Source organism: Peromyscus leucopus, chromosome 7 (genome assembly GCF_004664715.2).
Source record: "Peromyscus leucopus breed LL Stock chromosome 7, UCI_PerLeu_2.1, whole genome shotgun sequence".
NCBI classification, from domain to species: domain Eukaryota; kingdom Metazoa; phylum Chordata; class Mammalia; order Rodentia; family Cricetidae; genus Peromyscus; species Peromyscus leucopus.
Window position 1 is genome coordinate 79866213 of NC_051069.1, and position 23754 is coordinate 79889966.

The following is a 23754-nucleotide window of genomic DNA, read 5'->3' on the forward strand; positions in this document are numbered from 1 at the left end:
TGTCATTGTAAACCACTATATGGTAAATGTCACAGAATGCTGTAAACTAGATACTAAATGAATTCTGAGGATTCACTTCTGACATGTTGGATTGACAGAATATTTTCTATAAAGTGAAAGAAGTAACAATAGAATTTGTAAATTATGATAACAAAAGAAAAGCGATTATAGGGAACATAGCATTGCTTTAGTTTTTTAGTTGTAACTGAAGAGATAATAGGATGGTTCAAATCAATGGTGTCCAGGACAGTTTGTGGATGGTTGAGCTATTTTCATAGTTTAATAGCTAGAAAAATTTCAAAACAGGAAGAGGGGTGTAAACAAAAGCATTGAACAGAAACCATTAAGAAATATTAAGAGGTCAAAAGATTAAAAGCCATAATGAAAAGACAGCACATCTTCCATAAGATATGGGACAGGCGGCCTGAAGGAGTCCAAGAAATTATAATTAGAAAAGTTGTTGACTTAAAATATTCACATGTGGTGGTTGATCTGCAGTTGAATTTAACTGAGGGTGATACTTAACAAAGCTGAAATGATTCTAAAATCTGAGCCCATTATTTGTTGTGCCCAGCCAAAAGACGCTGGTGATAAGGGAGAGATAAGAATTCTGACCACCACCCAAAGTGGATAAAATGGTGAGACATAAAAGCCAACAGAGCAGGAATAAGGTAAAGGGGAGAATAAGCAGAAAGTTTCAATAACTTGGAATAAATAATATAGAAGGCTGAAGATGTTCAAGATTTTAGAGTCTCATTACATTAATTCTTTACTTAGGAATCTCTTAACCTACTTTAGAAGGAAGTAGTTCTAGCGACCCAGAAGCCACAGCACATACCACTCTCCACAGCTCAGACTCCGACAGTTCTCTACTCCACATTCAGTAGACTCCTTTTTCTTAAAGCTGATGTTGAACTAGTGTATCCATGTTTCATGAACATAAAACGGCAGTTGGAAAATATACTTATTTACTGATTCTGAGTGCAACTAGTGCAGAAAGAATTATCATGCTTTTCCATTATGAAGTACGCCTTCCACTTGACTGAGAAATAAAAATTGTTATTCACTAATGTAGTTACTTTGAATTCTCCTTGTGGATCCATATTTATGAAAAACTGGTATAACTCATAGCATTTTGCAATAATAAGATATTTTGAATATTTTTAAATAGTACATGATAAACTAACGAGCTAAAAATGAGAGATGCTTTCTTAATTTGTTCTTCATTTTGTTTTTCACCTTTGACCTAGTTTTTCTTTCTTCTTCTTTTTTTCTTTCTTCTTTTGATAACTGGTTTGCCTTTGATCAAGAGGAGTGAATGATCAATGATCAGAATGCAAGTCTTACTTCAAAGATCACAACCATTTCATGATGACTAGTCTGATGAGTTTTCCTATCTTACTATAGTCCACAGTTATACATTGTGTAGAACTGTATGCAGTTGTATGTTCTTTAAAAAAAAAAAAAGATAAAAAAGAATCTACCTCAAATATACTATCTGTCTCTGTTAAAGTTTCTATAGATTATGAAAACACAAGTGTGATGGTGACCAGTGTGATCTAAGGGCCACTTATAGTGACAAGACTTTGCATTTCAGGCTTTTATGTGAATGGATTTCTCAACTAAGGCAATGTATTTTTCTCAACATTCTAACACATAGTTATGCATTCATAAATAATTCTTTATTACTTCTGAACCTTCTGGCTGAGATGAAGTGTAGTATGAGCATGGTTTATTTTTCTTAATTTTTTTTACATTATGCTGCTGAAACTGTTACAATTTTCTCTTTATATTAATTTTTAATGCTACATTTTCTTCTGCCAGATTCTGAGTATATCACAGAAAAAAATAACTCTTATACAATCTACTGGTAATTTGTAAACATGTTCAATAAACAGCTCCCTTAAAACAATAGTATCTAATAGCATAACATGCCTCCTCTATAACAAGTAAATAATATAAGCCCTGATTCATAACACTGTTAGAACTTATTTTGTATGTTTTATTTAATTTGACCTTTACAGCATCTTTGTAAAGTGGGTCACTAAATACTTTTATTATCTCTACTCTCAGATGAGAAAAGAACTCAGTTAAATCAACTACTTGCTCACATTTATATTCATAATAAACATTTAAAACTAGACTTCTGGTATTTGGGACATATCATGTCATATGATTGCTTGATCAACAATGAACACTAATGAGAGAGTTTTAATAATGTTTCTCTCTGAAAAAAAGTATTTACATTCAATTCAACATAATATGAAAAACAAAGGAGGTATAGGATGTCATTTACAGACAACATGATCACCTGCACCCAAAAGTCAAATGACTCTAGAGAAACCATCAGAAGAAATGGGTTGGGCCACCCCAAGGCCCAGCTGTGGGCCTGGGTGGTAGCTGAGCTGGTTAGTCTGGGCCTCTGGGGCCACAATCCTGAGGCGAGGAGGCAGAGCCAACTCCCCTACACCCATGCCACCCTAACTCCTACCCTAATTAGGACCTGTTGGAGCTCAAAGGTCCTGTGGAATGATACCCTCAGGATCTCCATGACTCAAGGTGGCCACAGGATATCTGAGAGGATTTTCGGTGAGGATCCAGTGATGATGGTGTACCAGAAACCAGAGGCCTTGAACCATCCAATGACTCACTGCAATGAACATTTGCAAGTAAAGCTAAATGGACAAAAGGGTACACTGTGTGACTCACTGCTACCAATGCCACCAGGATGAATGACAAGGTCTTGGAAAGATAGGAAAGATGGAGAAACGAAAAGGATTTTTTTTTTTTTGGTTTTGTTTTGTTAATTTTTTTATTCATGTTTTTGTTTGCTTGCTTGCTTTGGTTTGATTTTTTTTTATTTTCTTTTGGGGGTGCTACAGGAGTGAGGGGAGGATATGGGGAATTGAGAGATGAGTGGAATTGGGGTACATGATGTGAAATTCCTGGAGAATCAATAAGGAAATTATGTTTTAAAAAGAAGGAAATGGAGTTATCAAAAAGCTAAACATAAAATGAGACAGATTCACATATGGAGCCTGTAATGATTCTTTTCCTGTCCTGCGACCCAGCTCCCAAATAATGACATGGAGAATTGTTATTAATTATGAAAACTCAGCCTTTAGTTTAAGCTTGTCTCAGCTATTTTTTTTTTCAGGACAGGGTTTTTCTGTGTAGTTTTGGTGCCTATCCTGAATCTTGCTCTGTAGACCTGGCTGGCCTCAAACTCACAGAGATCCGCCTGGCTTTGCCTCCCACAGCAGTCAATCCACAGAATTAACCTAAAAGTTGGTCACTGGGTACACAGAGAAATTATTGTGAATACATACAATGTATATGCTTAGCAATAAAAAACAAATAACCATGGGTCAATTATTTGTACACAACTTTGGATAAAGTGAAAGTAATTGTCCTGAAAGATTGAAAATAATAAAATAATAAAACCAAGTATGGTGGCTGTAACCACAGTGCTCAGGAGGGAGTTTTAGGAGTTTTAGGCTAGCTTGGGAAACATAGCAAGACCCTGGCCCAAACAACAACACAAAACCTAAAATAATAACACAAAGCATGTAAACTATGTGTTTATATGCTCAAATATAAATGGTATAAGTAGTGGACTATAGATCCATAAGCACCTTGGGATAGGGGAAAGGACAAAGGGTAAGAAAAGGATGCAGCACCAATGGTGGCAGACATGTAGAAATGAGCTTAAGAAAATATAGCTAGCTAGGCAGTGGGGGTATGCAACTTTAATCCCAGCACTTGGGAGGCAGAAGCAGGCGATCTCTGTGAGTTCAAGGCCAGCCTGGGCTACAGAGTGAGTTCCAGGACAGCCAGGGTTAGTTTCACAGAGAAGCTTTGTCTCGAAAACACACACACATACACACACACACACACACACACACACACACACACACATGAAAATATATCTAATGCCAAACATATAGATAGATAGATGATAGATAGATAGATAGATAGATGATAGATAGATATAGATATAGATATAGATATAGATATAGATATAGATATAGATCTTCTTGCTGTGTGATACAGGCTGTCATTAAATTAATGAGCTTCCTTCCTTAGCCTCCCAAATTCTGGAATTAAAGATGATGCCAATGTTTTATCCTGGATCCAATTACCTATGGTCTCAGACACATTGCTCACCCTTGATGCTGCAGGGAGGGGCTTGGTCCTGCCTCAACTGAATGTACCAGGTTTAGCTGTTCCCCCATGGGAGAACTTACCCTTTTGGAGGATTGGATAAGGACCGGGGGCGGGGGAAGCAGAAGAGGGAGTGAGAGGAGGGATGAGAGGGGGATCTATGTTTGGTATGTAAAATGAATTTTAAAAAGTTTTTTAAAAACAGATAATACCCAGTTGGAGTCAAATGCTTTTATGTGACATGAAAAGCTGAGTAATTCATTCAATGTGTATTTACAACATAAAAAAACTAGGTCTTATTTTATTGATAATTTACCTAAAAGAAAAACTTTCTATATAAAAAAAATTAGTGTCATGCATTTATGTAAGAAAAAAATCTACAGGCTCAGTAGGTCACTGAGTTTCTCTAAAGTCTAGAGTCTAGTTTGCCTCATTATGGGCTTTTAATTGCACCCATCCTTTTGTGAAACTACCCAGATCTAGACACCATAATGTGTTATTATGCTTTGCACCTGCTAAAGCCATCCTCAGAGCGATCACTCCAGGAATTCACCAACTCTGTGGGGACTTGCTTATTTTCATCTCTGTAACTTTGTGAAAGTTCAGAAAAAGCAACTTTTATACTTCATTTGCAATAATTTAAACTAAAGACTAAAAGAAAAAAAGATTATCATATATGACTCTCCTACTTGGAAGTGACCTTTGTATCATTTCAATTTATTTGTTTTTCATTCTGTGAGTGTGCATGGCATATGTGTGTGCTTGCTCATTGTGTGTGTGTGTGTTCATTGTACACACACACACACACACACACACACACACACACACACACACACGTATGTTGACTCCAGAGACTCATAGCCAGGTGTCTTCCCTCAGTGGCACTCCACCAATGTTTTTGAGACAAGGCTTCTCATTGGACCTGGTCTCACTGATTTGGTTAGACTGGCTGGCCAATGAGCTCCTTGTATCTGATGTCCTCCGAGCCTTAAAGTTAGATTCCTGCCACTGTGCCTGCTTCTATGTGGCCCTTACAGATCTGAACTCAGGTCCTTGTGTTTGTAGGACAAGCACTTTTTCAAACAAGCCTTATTTAATGTCCCCTCGATTAATTTGTTCATCAAAGATATTGATGGATGATGGAAGGCTTTAGAATTAAATGGAATTTGGTTCAAATTCAATTGTTGACAACCTGTGTGATTTTGAATAATTCACTTAAATCCCTAAGTGAATCCAAGTAAGTCCATTTCAACTGCCCTTCTATGCTGTGTGAAGAAAATTTATGTTTGTTAAGTACTGAGTATGAAATAGATATAAAACAAATGGTAGCTAATATTACAAAATATTATTAGCTAAATCAGTTCCAGTAAAAACTTCAGTATTTTCTCTGGTCTCTTTCCATCCAATTGAGCCACTTATGAATGTACATACATATAGAGAAAAAATTCTTTCATTCTCTTTCATCCTCTCCTTATATGTAGAATATAGATACCATATATATTGCATAAACTAATATATTTACATGTTCATTATTTAGCATATATATTCATTTATTAACAAACACATAATAACCTTCTATATAACTATAAAACAATCTATAAATTTATATCACATTTTGTGTGTTCAATTTCAAGGTAGTATTCAGACTTACAATTCCAGCCATTGAAATCTCATTTTACAATAATTACTATTTAATGAAATATTCTTCTATAATTACTTTTTTGAAATCTCAAAGCATTGTTTAAAGAATGGCAAATTAGAATATAATGAACACTGTTTTTTTAATAAGTGTACTTGCCTTCAAAGAAAAAAAGTAGCAAAAAGTTGAATTTTTATTGAAATTCTTCCTTTACTATAATGCCAGGTTTTTTTTTTTAAAAAAAAAAAAGCATGAAGAATAAGCTTAAGTAATGAATAAAATATTTACTGACTAAATTTGGCAGTGTCAACAAAAGCTACATTTAGAAGCATCACTTGGATTCTTACTGTGTTCATACCCCCGTCACAATACATGCAACAACTTTCATGAGGGAATCTGTCTTTCAATATGAAAGAAGACCATGACTGAAGGCTGAATAAAAGAAAGATCCTGTGACTGAACAAGAGACTGGAACCTCAGCGTTTGTGAATTTTCATTCTAATTCTGTCCCTAATTTGTGATGTGCCCTGAAGAGTTTCTCAACCAGTTTTTGCCTCTTATTTGGCTGCAAAATGGTAGCATTCACAGTTATTCTTCTCTCAGACTGACTAGTCTATGAGCAAGCATTGTGTATACACTTAAACCTCGTGAGTGTTTAATGCCAGTTAGTAGTAATCATATTCTACCATTCAGAGTTAGGCAGACAAATGTGTAGTAACTATCAATGACTTACCCATTTAGGTTCACTAATAGTTGACCAGTATCACATTTTCATTTGGTATTTATTGAAAAGGAGTTCAAAAGTGGTTGACTCATCTGCATACCACTTTACATTCCTCAGTGATCCAGTATAGTTACAATACCAAAAACATTCTCATCAACTATTAATGTAAATTAATATTGACTTCTCATCCCAGGAATGAGCTAAAATTTGAAGAACAATCAGGACTTAAGATAGCTCAGTGAGTTAGGGCACAAGCTGCCAAGCCTGATGACCTGAGTTCAATCCGACTCCTGTATGTACCCTGACACATGCACTATCACAGAGAGAGAGAGAGAGAGAGAGAGAGAGAGAGAGAGAGAGAGAGAGACATGCATGTGCAAAATCAATAAATAAATGTAAGAGATTTTTTTTAATTTGAGGGAAAATTAAAGGTAGGTCTTTTTCTAAGAAAGTGGGATATACTGAATTGGAAGTAATGAGCTTTATTTCATGTGTCCCGTGATTATCTACTACAATGTGTTCAACAAAAATATTTGAGGATTAAACAAATTAATATACTGCAAACTAAGAGATTATAAATTAAAATTTTAAGACTATTCACCATGACATATCTTCTTTAATTTTCACATTTAATTAAAATATATATATGATATATTTGTATTTTATATAAATCTGTTTTACTACAGTTGTAAGAAATTGCTTCAAAACTTCACCTTTTGATGTTAATCTGAAAATTGTCAAGAATTTTGTATGGAGCAACAATATCTGCAGCCTTCAGAAGTTATAAGAGACCATTAGGGCTCAGGCCCATTCTGTGAGTACCGTGGTGTCATAGGAATGCCGCCTTGGGACAGGGTATGTAGTGATAAATGCAAATGATGACAGATCCTCAGAGAGGAAAAATTCTTTGAAATCTGTAACCAGACTCACCTTGTCCTGTGCTCTTCTACTAAAGTCACTGAAGAAAAGATGATAGATTTTTAAGATACGTATTTATTCGGGAAGCCTACTTTATTTCCGTTGTTCCAAAAAGGGTTTTCTTACAATATATTTTAAGCACATTCTTTCCCCACTCCCAACTCCTCCCAGATCCTCTCTACTCATCCAATTTATGTTCTGCCCCTACTCCCTCTAAAAAAATGAAAAAAAATCAAAAAACAAAAACCAGTAAGACAAAAAAAAAAAACAAAACAACAACAAAGAGTTCTTCTGTGTTGACCAACTGCACATGGGATTGGTGTCTGCCACCTTGGAGTTTGGTTGGGAAACCCAGTGACATTCCATTGGTGAAAACTAATTTTTCCTCGACCAGCAGATATCAACTGCAAACAGTTGGGAGGTGGGACTTAGGGGTCCACTTGACCTTCTCTATGCTGGGATTATGTCTGGTTTAAACCTATGCAGGTCTTGTGCATACTGTCACAGTCTGTGTGGGTTCATATGTGTATCAGCCCTGTTGTGTCTGGATGGTCTGTTTTGCTGGAGTCATCCATAATGTCTAGTTCTTAAAACAAGCCTTGAGTGGAGGGGTTTTGTAAAGACCCCATCTGTGGCTGAGTGCGCCAATGTCTGTCTCTCTCTCTCTCTCTCTCTCTCTCTCTCTCTCTCTCTCTCTCTCTCTCTCTCCTCTTTATATTGTCCAGTTATGAGTCTCTGTGCTAGTTTCCATCTACTGCAAGAAGAAGCTTCTCTGATGATGAAGTGATGCTCTGATCTGTGGTTAAAGCAATATGTCATTAGGAGTCATTTTATTGCTATGTTCCTTTAGTAGAATCATAGTAGTAGGTTTCCCAAAGGGTCCATTGTAGCAGGAATCTTAAAAGTTCTTATTAATTAAAATCAAACCTAAGGCCAGTTATTGTGGTGAATGCCGGAAGATCAGAGAAGCAGAACAAGCCACAGCTACCTCACCCCGCCAGTTCCTCAGCTGATCCTGTTTCCTCAGACTGGAAGCCTCTCAGTCTTCATCCAAAATGAATCTCAGCTGAACTGTTGCTCAAAAGCCTAAAAGCTTAACCAACTTAAAGCTTCTAGTTTCTGGTCTTCACGCCTTATATACCATTCTGCTTTCTGCAATCACTCCCTGGGATTAAAGGCGTGTGTCACCATGCCTGGCCGTTTCCAGTGTGGCCTTGGACTCACAGAGATCCAGATGGATTTCTGCCTCTGGGATGCTAGAATTAAAGGCGTGAGTGCTACCATTTTCTAGCCTCTGTATCTAGTGGCTGTTCTGTTCTCTGACACCAGATAAGTTTATTAGGGTGCACAATATTTGGGGGAACACAATACCACCACAGTCTATGTCCTATCTAATCTCAGATTCTTAGACTCTTTAACAGTGTCAGGGATAGGTTCTATTTAGAATAGGCCTTAAATACAGTAAGAAAAAAAAAAGTAGTTGGTTACTCCCAAAAGATTTGTGCCACTATTGCACCAGCATATCTTGTAAGCAGGTTGCTATTTTAGGTTACAGGGTTTGTATCTGGGTGATATAAATGATGACTCGTTTCATCCAGTAATATGCAAAGCACCTTCCAGCTTCATGAACACTACTCAGTTGGAGGCTAAGCTTCTAGTTGGCCACTAGTTCAATGTTCCATGTTTCAAGACAGAGTTGTTTCTTCAGCAAGGCCTTACTACCAGGTTATGGAGAGTAACCAAAAGCTTGGCAATAACCTATGATGTTTGGGGGTTATGGGAGGTGAAACACTCCATCCTGGTTAGAAATTCATTAATCTTAGGATGTAAACAACCCAGTGGCTTCAGGAAGTCCCTAAAACTGACCAGATTCACTAGTCCCTCTCCGTCCCCAAGAACATAAAAGCAGCAAGAACTGCTGAGAAACACTCTCAAACAAGATGAACTAACCAAAAGAAGCTCAGACTAACTGAGCTACCAAAAGGAACACTTCTAACCTGTTGAGCTGCCTGCAGGTGGTGCAAAGCACTCCAGATATCCAGCTTTGAACTGCCACCTAAGTTGGAGTGAGCTTTAATAATGCAGCTGTCTTTGTGTTATGTATGGTCCTCTAAATAACCCCCTCTTTCACATTCTTGTAGAGAACCCCAATATAACTCATTGGTTCACCAAGTTGAATTTGGGTGGTATCTGGATTTCTATCTATCTATCTATCTATCTGCCATCACTTCCCTATCTAGAGTGAGTAGATGTGTACTCACATCTCTCCAGGAACCATGTCACACAGCAAAACCAGTAGCTTCCCAGCTAGCTGCCAGTCTTTAACATGAGTGAAATATAAAATCACTGAAGTGTGGCAGTAAAAGAAAATAACTGGATGCAAACTGAAGGTTCAAAAAAGAAGTTAGTAATATGTAAGTTCATCTCTTCATTGTTCCACTCACTGATTGCAATTGCAAGTGAGGGTAGACACACTCTAGTCTCAAATTCAGTCCCTTTCTAGCTCATTTTTATGGGAGGCAGAAGTCCTGGGAGCTGAATCCAAGGACTCACACATGTTATGTAACTGTCAAAGCTATATCCCCCCAGCCCTAAGAATGAAAGAAAGATATAAGAGAAACAGGATGCAGTCTTTAATGTTGTGACCACAGAGGTAAGGGAAATAAACTAGCTCTACCTTGTACTGCAGTGATAGTGAACTTGACTTTGGAAAGACTAATCCATACTCAAAACCTCAAATATGAATTGAGTGGAATATGATATGGACATCACTGTAGCAGTATATCAGATGTGGTGGAGCATGTATTCTGGAGACAGAGGCATACATATCTCTGTGAGTTTGAGGCCATCCTTATTTGCATAGCAAGTTCCAGGCCAGCCAGGGTTACATAGTGAGAACTTGTGAAATCACGAGAACAACTATTATGTAAACTGATTTTTAACACCTATTCATCCTTTTCATGACTCTTTGAAAATTTAACTTTCATACAGATAAGTAATGTATCTTGCTGACAATCAAGAAGTCTATAATGCCAACACAAAATGAAGGGCAATGCAGCTACAGAGTACTGATGTAATTATAAGAATAATTAAGAAAATATAACTGTGAAATAGATGCTTGCAAGGTCTTCACTGAAGGACTGAAACTTAGTGTTGACACTTGAGATTTGGATCAGGAATTAAATGAGTTCAGAAAATGAACAAGAGACTGTTTAAAAAAAAACACTGAAAGTGGCAAGTGTGAAGACAGACATATGAGGACTAAAGCAAATGAGTGAGAAATCAAGAAGACTAAGATGCTGAATGAGCATGCAAAAAGCTTGTTTGGAAACTTGGTAAAAAGGAGAATTTAGGATTCAACTAATCAAGTTATGAAAAGTAATCTATGTCTTAAATCTAAACGTATAAAACTAATGAACTGCATATATCATCATTTAAGGCTCAAGTACGTAATTAACCTTGGCATTCCTGTGTGTTCTTTTTATTTTCTATGGTATATCATATGAATTGATGTGAGGAATATTTTGTCTGCTCTTTTAATATACTGTACAGCCTGAGATAAAACAAACAAACAAACAAACAAAAACTTCTCTAGTTTCCTTATAATTAGCTTTCTAGAGTTCAGGTTCTGCCATGAGCTGCACATCAAGCAAGACTAGAATTTGAATCTGGAGAAAATGACCAAGAAGTGACACCAGGTGTGTTCTTGGCTGTAGACATTGTGGGAGAGGCAGCTTGGAGAGAGGTGCTGGTACTTTTCAGGCAGCATCCCAGCTAACAAGATAATTTTCTGGTCATGGCAACAACAGCAGTTCCCTTAGCACCTATGCTTTAATGTGGCTTTTACAGACAACCCTCAAAGTTCCGTCCACTGTTTATTTGTCAGAGCCAAAATTCTACATCCTGTAATAAGCCTGTTCTGCTTAAACCAGCCACAGTGGGTTCCATTCCTTTTAACTGGCCTGAACAAATAACTCTTCTAGTTATATAAAATTAGAATAAACTTGGTAATGTTATAAATAGCTCATTAATTAATAGCATATATAGATAAAAAATACAATAACCATTCTTGCTTCATTTATGAGTTGTAAAATATTAAAAATCACACCAGTGTTACCACATCCAATATCTCTTAATAAGAGAAATATTCTGTTTCTAAAAGTCCCATTCAATAAGATAATCCATTGTTGATAATCCAATAGAATATGTATAATCTATTATGTCATTTTTGGTTTTGATAGAGTATTTTCTTGATTATTTAGAAAAAAAAATAAACCCTTTTGAGAGTATTGGTATTTGGCAAGAGTGACTCTCGCTTGCGTTCAATGTTCTCCTAGGGTTGTTATTTTTAATTAACTTACAAAGTAACAGGTTTTTTTTTTTACAGTAATTTCATACATACTTAGTTCAGGTTAGTCCCTCACACACCTCTATCCCCAAACTCCCTGCCTCTTGTCTGCACTGTACCTTTCTGTCTGCTGTGTTCTGTCTTCCTCTTTCATTGTTACGTGTCTTCTATTGCCCTCCTCCCCCTTTTCCCTTAAAGTCCCTTATTTCCTCTCTCATGAGCCCCTTTCTAGATTCCCAGTCTCTTCTCACTCTGAAAGAAGTATTTTCTTTGTTTAAGGGGCCATAGACTCACTATGAAGTTCAGAATGAACTTGAATCTGCTGTTTTCCTGTCTCAGCGTCCAAAATAGAGGCTTTAGATGTGTGCACCATTGTGCTGGATGGTTTTTATGTCAACTTGACACAAGTTAGCCATTTTGGAAGAGAAAACCTTAGTTGAGAAAATGCCCCCACCAGATTGGCATGTAGTGAATTACTTAATTAGTAATTTATGTGGAAAGGCTCAACCTATTATGGTGTTGCCACCCCTAGACAGGTGGTCCTGGATGGTATAAGAAAGCAGGATGAACAAGTCATGAGGAAGAAGCCAATAGGCAACATTCCTTTCTGGTTTCCACATCAGGTCCTGCCTCCTGGTTCCTATCTTGACCTCCTGCCCTGACTTTTCTGGATGATGAACTTGTAAGTTATAAGGCAAAATAAACCTTTTCCTCTCTGAGTTGCTTTTGGCCATGGTATTTTATCTCAGCAACAGTAACCCTAACCAAGATGACTACCATGCCTAGCTCAATCTAATTTCTTTTCTTTGTGTGTGTGTGGGCGGGGCGGGGTACAAAGGTGGGGTGCACACAAGTTTGTGCATGTTCATATGGAGGACAGAGGACAACATTGAATATCTTCTACTGTGCCCCATTCTTTTTGAGTCAGGTTTCACTGAACCCATAACTCAACTAATTCAGTAACATAAGCTCCAGGATCTGCCTGTCTCTAATCCCTAAGCACTGTGGTCTCAGATGTATGCGTCCATGCTCAGCTTTCACCTAGGTGCTGGGGATCTGGACTCAGTTATTCAGGGTTTTTTTTTTTTTTTAATTTATTTATTACGTATACAGCATGTATGACAGCATGTATGCCTGCAGGCCAGAAGAGGGAACCAAATCTCATTACAGATGGTTGTGAGCCACCATGCGGTTGCTGGGAATTGAACTCAGGACCTCTGGAAGAGCAGTCAGTGCTCTTAACCTCTGAGCCATCTCTCCAGCCCCAGTTATTCAGTTTTTATGGTGAGTACTTTATCCACTGAGCCATCTCCCTAGCTCATGACTCTCAAGATACTAATATTAACTGTTTTAATCAAGGTAAGTTTCACCAAGAACAATCTATGATGCTATTGTTGAAGGATTTACGTTAGTACAATCTACTTGCAGAATTCAATAAAAACTGATGCTTTTCTGCTAAACATGTTAGTGTCCCCTGTAATCCCAGTACAGGGGGAGCTAAAACAGGAGGACCATGAGTCTGAGGCAGGCCTAAGTCAAATATCAAGAATTTGACATTAAACAAACAAATAAATAAACTATTTGTACCCACAGGAGAAAGGAAAGCTCATATAGATCATTGTATTAGCAAAAATATGTAACTCGTTCAATGAAAACATGATTTGTTTTCAATGTAAGAAAGATTTCAGGAGTTTACAAAACAACAAAGCTCCTTAGTTATTGCCACTGTTTTCTTTTCTTTTTTTTTTAATATCCTTCTCAAGGTGTGGTGGTGTATGCCTTTAATGCCAGCATTTGGGAGTCAGATCTCTGTGTGTTTCAGACCAGCCTGGTCTACATAGTGAGTTCCAAGACAACCAAGGCTATGTAGATAGACCTTGTCTCAAGAAAACAAAACAACAGCAATAATTAAATAAATAATAAACAGGCTCTTTTGCTCTCATTCTCTGTCTCTCTCTGTCTCTCTCTCTCTCTCCCCTCGCTCTTTCTCTCATCACTCCAATATCTGAAAATTAGCTTATTTTCCAATGTGTAGTAACTACTGTATGTGAGTACTTGCTCATATCCAATTAGTAAGAAAAAATAATTTCAGTATGAGTTTGTTTTTAACATCAGAGTGTGATAGCTTGGTTTTGGAAGCAGGGACTCATTATATTGTCCAGGATGGCCACCCACAAATTTCTGGACTCAAGCCATCCTCTTGCATCGGCCTCCCAAAGATCTGGAGCTACATTCTGGCACCACTGCACCACTGCACCAAATAATGAAATCAAGTGCCAACAGACTGTGCTCATTTCATATTTATGAGGATACATTGTATATTGCCTGTGCATGCATTGATCTAGATGCATTAGAAAATCTTTTTTACCACTATATGTCCTGCTTTGCACTTCTTAATGCAATAATTTCTAAAATGCTATTATATCCATTTTATTATTTCTGCTTACATTGTCATGTCAACCATTAGCTTCTTTATATGTATGTCTGTTCATTGAAATATTGTTATTTGTCTTAATATACTGTGCTCTTTATAATTATTTTCAGCAAAATCACCAGTGGGTTTTGAAAATATGAAATTCTGAAACAAATAAACGTGTAATCAGCAATAAGTTGGGTAAGAGTGTATTTGATGCAGTACTTCTAAGATGTGTTGTGAATGTTACACTTACTTAGGTTCTGTGGCTGTCAACAGTCTCACTACACAGCACAAGAAACAAAAGAAGAAGTAAACATTCCTGCCAACCTCTTAACAATCAGTAGGCTGAAGCTGGAGGATCATGAGCTTGAGAACAGCTGTGGCTGTATAATAAAATTTTGTCCCAAAAACCCAAGGCAAAAATAATAATAGTAATAGCAATAATAATAATATAGGAAGGGTCAGTCAAATAACTCATCAGGTAAAGGTGCTTGCTTGATCACTGGGAGCCACATGGTAAAAGATGAGAACTGTCCCTCCACATTGATATACAGACTCATACACGTCAATAATAAATGTAGTTAAAATACTTTTGAGGGTGGTGGTGGCGCATACCTTTAATTCCAGTACTACTTAGGAGGCAGAGGCAGGTGGATCTCCAGGAGTTTGAGGCCAGTCTAGTCTATAGAGTGAGTTCCAGGATAGCCAGGGCTACAAAGTGAAACCCTGTCTTAAAAAAAAAATACCTTGAAAGAAATAGCAGAAGAAAATGTGATCCTTAAATCTGATAAACCTTCTAAGCTCATTCTATCAAACTTGTTTTCTCATACAATGAGCTAGGCATTGGAAAGCTGAGGCAGGAGGATTGCTTGGATCTCTGCCCCACTTCTAAATATGCTTAAACGGAGGGCAAAATGCAGTCAGTCTAAGCATAAACAGCCAATTGCACAATCCTAGACTTTCAAGCTCCTTTTTCATTCTGAAGGTGAGTCTGCTTCCTGGAATTTATGTTCAAAAGCAATTTGGAGTTCTTAAAAACTTAATCTCCTTAACTTAAGCACTTTGCATTTGCATGAGGCACCAGGGAATATGAAATGATGCCCTAATTGAAACATGACTTAATAAGCAGTACATGAAATTAGGAAAGCCTCTGAACAGTAATCCTGTCTTCAGTGCCTCTTGCTGTGTTTCTTTGGTTTAATTGAATAATATAGTAGAATTTTAGTCCCCTCATTTGTTGAAAGAAATAAACAGTGAAGGTTCTAGTTGCAGAGAAAAATAATGAATAGGTGTAGGTGTTTGGGACCATTGTGTGGTTCTGAATTTTATAAAGTCATGCTTGCTGAAAATGGACCTTGCCACCCCTGCCCCTCAAAAAAAGTTGCCCACAAAAATGTCTAATAAAACTGTGGAAGATATTTTGCTTATTGGCTATTTATATCTTAGTGGTATTAGTATAAGTATTTAATTAAGTAGCATTGTAATTAATAATTCAGCAAACTCAAATGGCATGTGCCATTAAGAACCAGGGCAGTCAGACCCATGTGTGATCCAAGCACTTGATGCTGAGGTAGAAGAAATGAAAATCTGAATCCTTGAACTGCATAGCAAGACTCTACCCACCTCCCAAAAAAATGAGAGAAGGAAGTAGGGGGAGTAAACCTGTGTCTAATGGTGGGTGGTCCATCTCTGAATATGCTACTGAAGAAAAGCCATCACAAGCACAGGAGTATCTGACCTTGAGACTAAGGGAGCCCATGTGTATATCTGACACAGCCTCGTGGTGATGATTCCTCGAGAGCCTAAGACTTTTATTTCTTCACAAACACAGCACCTCTCACAAGGCCACACAAATAAAGTGGTATGCAGGTACATATGTATGTTAAGAATGTCTCTCCCAAAACGCAATTTGAACATCCCATGAATAAAATCAAATTGGTTACTTCCAAAATTATTTTTTTAATTATAAACCCTTTAATTAAGAAGTCCTGAAATGCTGGGCAGTGGTGGCACACGCCTTTAATCCCAGCACTCAGGAGGCAAAGGCAGGTAGATCTCTGTGAGTTCAAGGCCACCCTGGGCCACAGAGTGAGTTCCAGGAAAGGCGCAAAGCTACACAGAGAAACCCAGTCTCAGGAAAAAAAAAAAAAAAGTCCTGAAATTATAACTCAGGAAAGATACTATAACAGTAGAAAACTAATTGACTAAACTGCATAAAAATGATTTTATGAACTATTACAGAACTATTAAAATTATTTAGTTTTAAAGTCCATATAGCAGTAAAAATATTTATAGTAGAAAGATAAATGAAAAACATAGTATAGACTAAAACTGAGATGTATATGCTCCATAGCACAACAACTTTGCTTTGAAGTGTACAAACAACAAAATGTATACATAGCCATTTATGAAATATGTTTATATCTTATCCACGAAAAGACAGACACAGGAATTTTCATGGCAACATTATTTTCACAGAAACATTTTGTTTTTACTAGTTCTACTACAATGATTATGAGGCATCCACTGGCACTTTCATATTTGTGTAATGACTACAATAATTTTCATTAAAAAATGTATTATTGACAACCTGCTAAGTTCAAACTTCAGAATAGAAATCAATTCACTTGAATCACAGTAGACAGCACTTTCAGGGGCACACTAAGATCATGGGTCCTTCACACGTTGCATGGTCACTTCAGGATCTGGGCAACATTCTTAAATCCCGCCTGTGAGCTTGTTTAGTCAGTGGTCATTGGCATTCATTGAATGTTATGCTCAGCTCTACTGAGCTATACCTGTTGCCTGCAAGTGAATGCAGAGGCATGTCAGTATATAAGGCCGGGCATCTTTTTCTATTAACTTTGTGCACAGCTTCCTGGCACTCTCCATGAAACACTTCAATGAGAAAGCAGTCTTTCACTTCAGACATGAGTGGAGTCCCGAGGATCCGGAATTTCCAGCAATAGAGGTAGAAATCCCTGGCTAGAGATGGTGCTGGCGGGAGAGGGGTAAAGATGACTGAAGGAACCACAGGAAGCAGAGATGGCACTAGGAGCCACAGGAAGAGAAGCTGTGAGCTGTTCACTTGGTATAATGACTGTCCCAAGGTGAATGCATAAAAGCAACAACTCATGACATCTCATTATATGCTGGCTTTAGTGTCAGCCCTCAGTCAGCATGACCAACTGACACAAGCTAAAAATAAAACCAATAAAAAAAAATCCTAGTTCCCTTGGTCTCTGACACTGCAGAGAGAGAACTGCGTGTGGATGGGACAACTTCAGCCTTTGACAGCTTCAATTACTTCAAATAGTAAAGTGTCACTTAACAACTACTCTAAATAGTTTGAAGATTCTACAGTCACTACTTCAAAATCAAAACCCTGCCTCTTGTGTTTCATGTTATCTGAATACCACAACTAGTAAAAGGCACAGAAGCTAAAAGGCAAACTCCCCAAACACTACCAGTGAACATTTGGAAGCTCCCAAACAGTTGGGCAGACAACCAAGCGATTCTGTCTCGTCCATGAGAAGGAAGGAACTGATCTCTGCTTCTTCTTGGAAAACAGTTTTTGGAGAGAAACCGATACACTTGCTGTTTGCAAAGCAGCATCTGTTATTCCTACAAAGAAATCGTCTATTTCCTCACTTGCTTCCCAGCAAACTCTGCAGGGCCTTCCTCTGCTGGAGCAGTACATCTCAACTCAGGAATACAAGCCAGTCTAGGACTTAGATCTCTTTATATGTGACAGAGAATAAAGAAAAAGAACTTCACATTTAAATTTAATTAACATCAAAAAATCTTTGTTTATCTAAGCATTAAGAATGTTATGAGTAAATCACCATTATCTAAAATATAGTATCTTTGGACAGTTAAACGAAACTTAGAAAATATCTAATGAGGAGATTTATCACACCTTTAATCCCAGCACTTGGGAGGCAGAGGCAGGCGGATCGCTGTTAGTTTAAGGCCAGCCTGGTCTACAGAGCTAGTTCCAGGACAGCCAGGGCTACACAGAGAAACCCTGTCTTGAAGGAGAGAGAGAGAGAGAGAGAGAGAGAGAGAGAGAGAGAGAGAGAGAGAGAGAGAGAGAACCTACAAAAAACACTCTACAATACTACTCCCAGGACAAAGCTTTAGATTGTGTACTATTACCCGGAGGCTTCAGATAAAAACCTTTCAGTATTCAACAACTATGATTCTGAACCTTCTATCTGTCAGACAGTTGGCTAGTACTGAAAGGGTAAAACTATGAAGCATAAATAATATAATTTTCCAGAAGCTTACAGTCTAATAGGAAACCAGTACAGACAGCAATGACAGTTCAAGGGAAGATTAACAATTTTAGTATGGATGATTCAAAGGGCCAAATCCTATAACAGATGCCAAGGGTAATTGCTATTCTAGATTGAAAGGTGTAATGGTATACAGTAGGTAGACATAAAGAAGCATGTCAGAGAATAATACTAAAACCATTATCTTGAACAAACAAGGGATTTGAGGTGTAGCTCACTGTTAGAATGCTTGCTGAGCATGTGCGGAGCATGATGTTCTTTTAGCACTTCAAAAAGACTCAAAAGACTTCCCCTCTGAGGCTTGCTCATGTTCCACTCCTTATATGTGTATGCAACTTGAAGTAATGGTTTAAATGGACAATCTCCAAGTCTTAACTATCTTGGCTTTTAAACAAATAAGAGCAGTAACAATAACCACAAGAGTAACAACTAAGTAGGACTGGTGCCTTGGCAGTCTTCAATACTACACCTTATACACTATGGTTCATCATCCTTTCACCCAAAACCCATAATGTAAGTACTATTACTTTCCTTTTTTTTGCTTATAAAGAATACATTTTTATGAACTTGAGCTACTGTGCCACAAAAAGGAAGCTTATTGAGTTAAATTTTAAAAAAACCAAAAAACTACTTTCTGGGAAACAAGGGCCAGAGACAAGAGCCATCACAGTGATGGCATGCTAACAACTTCCAATGTGAATAATTTCAAAATGGATGCTTCTCTTTTAAGCTCTGGGCCCATCTCTGAGCTTCCTACAGGACATTTACACTTGAAAACTGATGAAAACCCAAACTCTACAAGAACAAACCTGAACCCATTACCACTTCTTCCAATGTCCTTTATTCGTCTTGCTCATCTACCCTAAGAACCTGATAGATAACCTTCATTGCTCCTTCTCCATTCTCCATTCTTCCTTTCTCAAATTCTACTACCAACTGTTCTCCCTGTCTCAGAGAATAAACATCCAAAATATCTCCCTTTCACTGACTAAATTTAGCCTTATACCCTCCCTTGACTCTATCATTACAACAACCATACACATTAATTCCACAGCCTAACCAACCCTCAATGCATGCATCACAAGCAGGTTTCCTACATAGCTCTGGCCTGTCACCCCTAGACTTAGATCCCTGATATCCTCAAGTATCATTTTCCTTATGAGTTTTTTCAACTGAACTTTCTACCCAAAGAACCGGTCACTACTACTAAGTGAAGTTTCCCATCTCATTGAAATTCTAGGTAAATTTTTACTACATCCATGACCTACAGCTGTATCTATGGCTTCTCTCCTCTAGGCTTAGGTAGTACATGCCTTAGCAGGAAAGATCTGACCTCATTTATCTTCAATAGCATAATTCATAATATCCATATCAAATAACATCATATAACAACAACAACAACAACAATAATAGTAAGTATTAAGAAACGACATCCAGTATTTATAGCCTTATGCAGAAGATATCAAATCTCACAGACACTTTTATAAGAAGAGATTTTCTTCAAAGTCTGCACAGTGGTAGAGGTTGAATGACTGGTTGACCCACAACTCTATATACTGCCTTCCAAAAATTTATCTGAATGTTCTTAACATTTCTTCTTGTCTGCGCCCTTCCCATCCTTATCACTTAGGATGTTGATGGTGTTTTTGAAAAGCTGTATCTTGTGGGCTCTCATGGGCAATGCCGCTCAGGTCTGGCAGGTGTGTCCCTGCCGTGGTGGTTATGGAAACACCTTTGCTGGAAACACCAACTGGTATGCAAAAGGGCAGAATGTGGCCTTAAGATGAAACTGAATGCAAAGTCAAAATTAATATACCTTATATTTTATTTATGAGTCAATGAATTAATAATCAAGGATATCTGCATGGGCAAGGTTTTGAAGCAGTGCAATGTCCTTTGATTGAATTAGCATTTCCCTTCAAAATATGTTTAAACTATTAGTATACTACAGCATATTGAAGCAAAACAAAAATTTCCTTTTTTCTGAAAATGATTCATAGCTTAGATATCACCAATATAAATTAGTGAACAGGCAGAAACTAGTAACACAATGCTTTACACAAACTGAAGTCCATCTCTGACCATCTTTGTTTTAAGAGAATTCCCTTGTAGTAAAATTAAGTTAAAGTGAGGCCTAATAGAATTAGTACCTTCTGACCTAAAGCAGCATCTTCAACCATTATTTTTCTAATTCTTGTCCAAGAATCCATCTCAAGTAAGAATTCACTCAGGATAAAGAAAGATGCAATAAGTAGGAATGAGCACTACTCATGTATCAAAACTAAAGGAAACTCAGTGAGTCTTGATTTCCAAAATCTTGAACTAATTCTAGAATTCCTGTTTGTCATGTATATATACAATTTCTGCAATTGTTTCCTTATTCACTCATAGAAATAAATGATAGTTTATTTTCAAGACAGAATCTCACGTAGCCCAGGGTGGGAGATACATATATATATAGTATTACCTTGAATTTCTGATTTCCCTGACTCCACCCCCCTCTAAGTGCTAGGATGTCAGGGGTGCAGCACCAAAAGCAGTTGTTTATAAATCACAGATTTTTAGGACTTTCTTCCAGACAAGCTCTATCTACATGGTCCAGGCTAGTCTCAAACTTAGCCCTACCCTCCACCTTAGCCTTCTGAGTGCTAGGGGCTGGCTAGCATACCCAGTTATGAAGTGGCTGTATTTACATTATGAATATAAATAGCATTTTGAAAGTTTCCACCTTATCTCTGTGACTAAGAACAGACACTGAAGAGTCACACCCCCACTCTTCCTCTTGACACCTATGACCTCAGGCAAGTAACTTTACCTCCCAGTCTTGGTTTTGTCAAGAAAAGCAAGAACCATAATGATACCACCACTGTTAGAATACCATAAAGATTTAAATGTAAATCTTTTAGAACAGTGTGATGCCTGACATGAAATGTGTGTGTCTGTGTGAGGATACATGCCCACACATATTAACTTCTGAGTATTATAAACATTAACTTCTCCTTTGTTCTTAATTACAAAATACTTTGCTAATTTCTAGAATTCTTAGGTATTGGGTAGAATCCTGGGAGATCTCTTCCATCTCATGATTTTAAATGCTATTCACAAACTGATGATTCTCAAATATGTGTCTCTGAGCTGGACCTTTCCTATGAACTCCAGGTCCATCCACGTATAAAACAGACTACTCTACATCCCTAATGAGATGAAAATAGAGAGCTCAGAGCCATCATGTAAGATCCATGCTCCTTCCTTTTCTCTGATTCCAGTGTTCCTTCTTCTTTTGTTGTTTATTAGACTCAAAATCCTCCCTACTTTTGTCTGCCTCTTCTTGTCCCATTTGCCAGGAATGCTGGTGTCCTATCTTTCACATACATGTGTCCAGCATGCATCATGTCACCTCTTCTCACATTAGCTCTCATCACAGCTACACTTATCCTCCTCTGGTTTAGTACAATACTTTCCGGGGTGATAACTGACTACCTTGGTCCATTTAATCTGATCTCCACAGAGCATCAACATGACTGATTCCAGTAAACACAAAGTATGTCATGTCATTCCTCTGCTCCACATTAGTCAAAATCAAAACCAACCACAAGCCCCAACTCTGACCTGTTTTCAAGTAATCATTTTTACTTAGTTGGTTTGAGATCTATGTGTCCCTTAATATTCTAAAGTCACCAGCCAAAGGGACTTTTCATTTTGAGAACTCTAAGTCAATGCTCTTTCCCCAAATGCCACATGATTGCTCTACTTCTTTTGTAGAATATAAATGTAAAATGTAATATAAATGTATAAATATAAATGTAAAAATGCCTTTTAATTTACGTTTTCCTTTCCTTGGAATATCCTCTGTCATCAATTTCCACTCTCTCCTTGGTGAAATTCCACCCATCTTTCAAATTCCAACTCAACAGAAGAGTGATGTCTAACGGCTGGAAGGGTCAGGAAGGAAGAAAGTGAAAGAAGGCAGAGTAATGTCAGACAGGAGGAGCAAGCCCTGATATGTGACAGCAAAGTGGGGTGACTGTAGTTGACAGAAAATTACTATACATTTTATAAAGAACTACAAGAGAGGCATGCAAAGCCTCCGAACACACAGAAACAATAAGGAGATGAAAATATTAATGGTCTCTGTTTGAGCATTGCACAATGTTTACACGTATTAAATCATCACACTGCACTTCATAACTATGTATGGTTATTACTCAAATTAATTTTTTTGTTTTTCTAGACATGGTTTCTCCACGTAGTTTTGGTGCCTATCCTGGATCTCAATCTGTAGACCAGGTTGGCCTTGAACTCACAGAGATCCGCCTGGCTCTACCTCCCCAGGGCTGGGATTAAAGGCATGTACCACCGCCGCCCAGCCTTAAATTTTTTAAGGGGCCCAGAGAGCTGGCTCTGTGGTTAAGAGGACTAGCTGCTCTTCCAGAGGACCCAAGTTCAATTCCCAGCACCCACATGGCAGCTCACAATTGTCTGTAGCTCCAGTCCCAGGGGATCCAACACCCTCACATAGACATACATACAGGCAGAACACCAATGCACATAAAATAATAATAAGCGAATAAATAAATAACTTTTAAAAATTAGGTATAGAAGAAAAAAGAGAAGGAGGAAGGAAGGAAGCAAGGAAGGAAGTCGACTGTCATGGTCCAGAAGTAATCAATTCACTGTGATTTCTATGGTCATTTCCTCTGCTAAACTTTCCTAGAACATTCTTTATATATTTGTGCTTTGGCTTTTTGTTTGTTTGTTTGTTTTGGTTTTTTGAGACAGGGTTTCTCTGTGTAGTTTTGGTGCCTTTCCTTGTGCTTTGGCCTTTATCATGTTGACTATGATTTATATGTTTGAATAACTACCACTTTACATTATACCATAAATCCCTAGAATCTAGAATCTTAACACATCCTTAGGTCTCGGTAGAAATTAGGCCAAGAGAAATTAACACATCAATATGATCACCTATTTGCATGGATAGCATTGATTCCTGAACCTCTCTCCCAGAGACCGTAGTTCACTATCTCTCAAGTAGAATGCTGGAACCTGAATTGTTATTCAGCACTTCAAATGATCTAACTTTATTACACTTTAAGGAATATATTACTAAGAAATACTTGAAAAAGCATCCAATGACAAACTTTGTTGTTCAAATCTTAGATGGTCTTTTAATAAAAAACCCAAAGCCAGATGTCAGGGTGAAAGCTGAAAGATCAGAGAAGCAAAACAGCCAGCCACTAGTTCTTA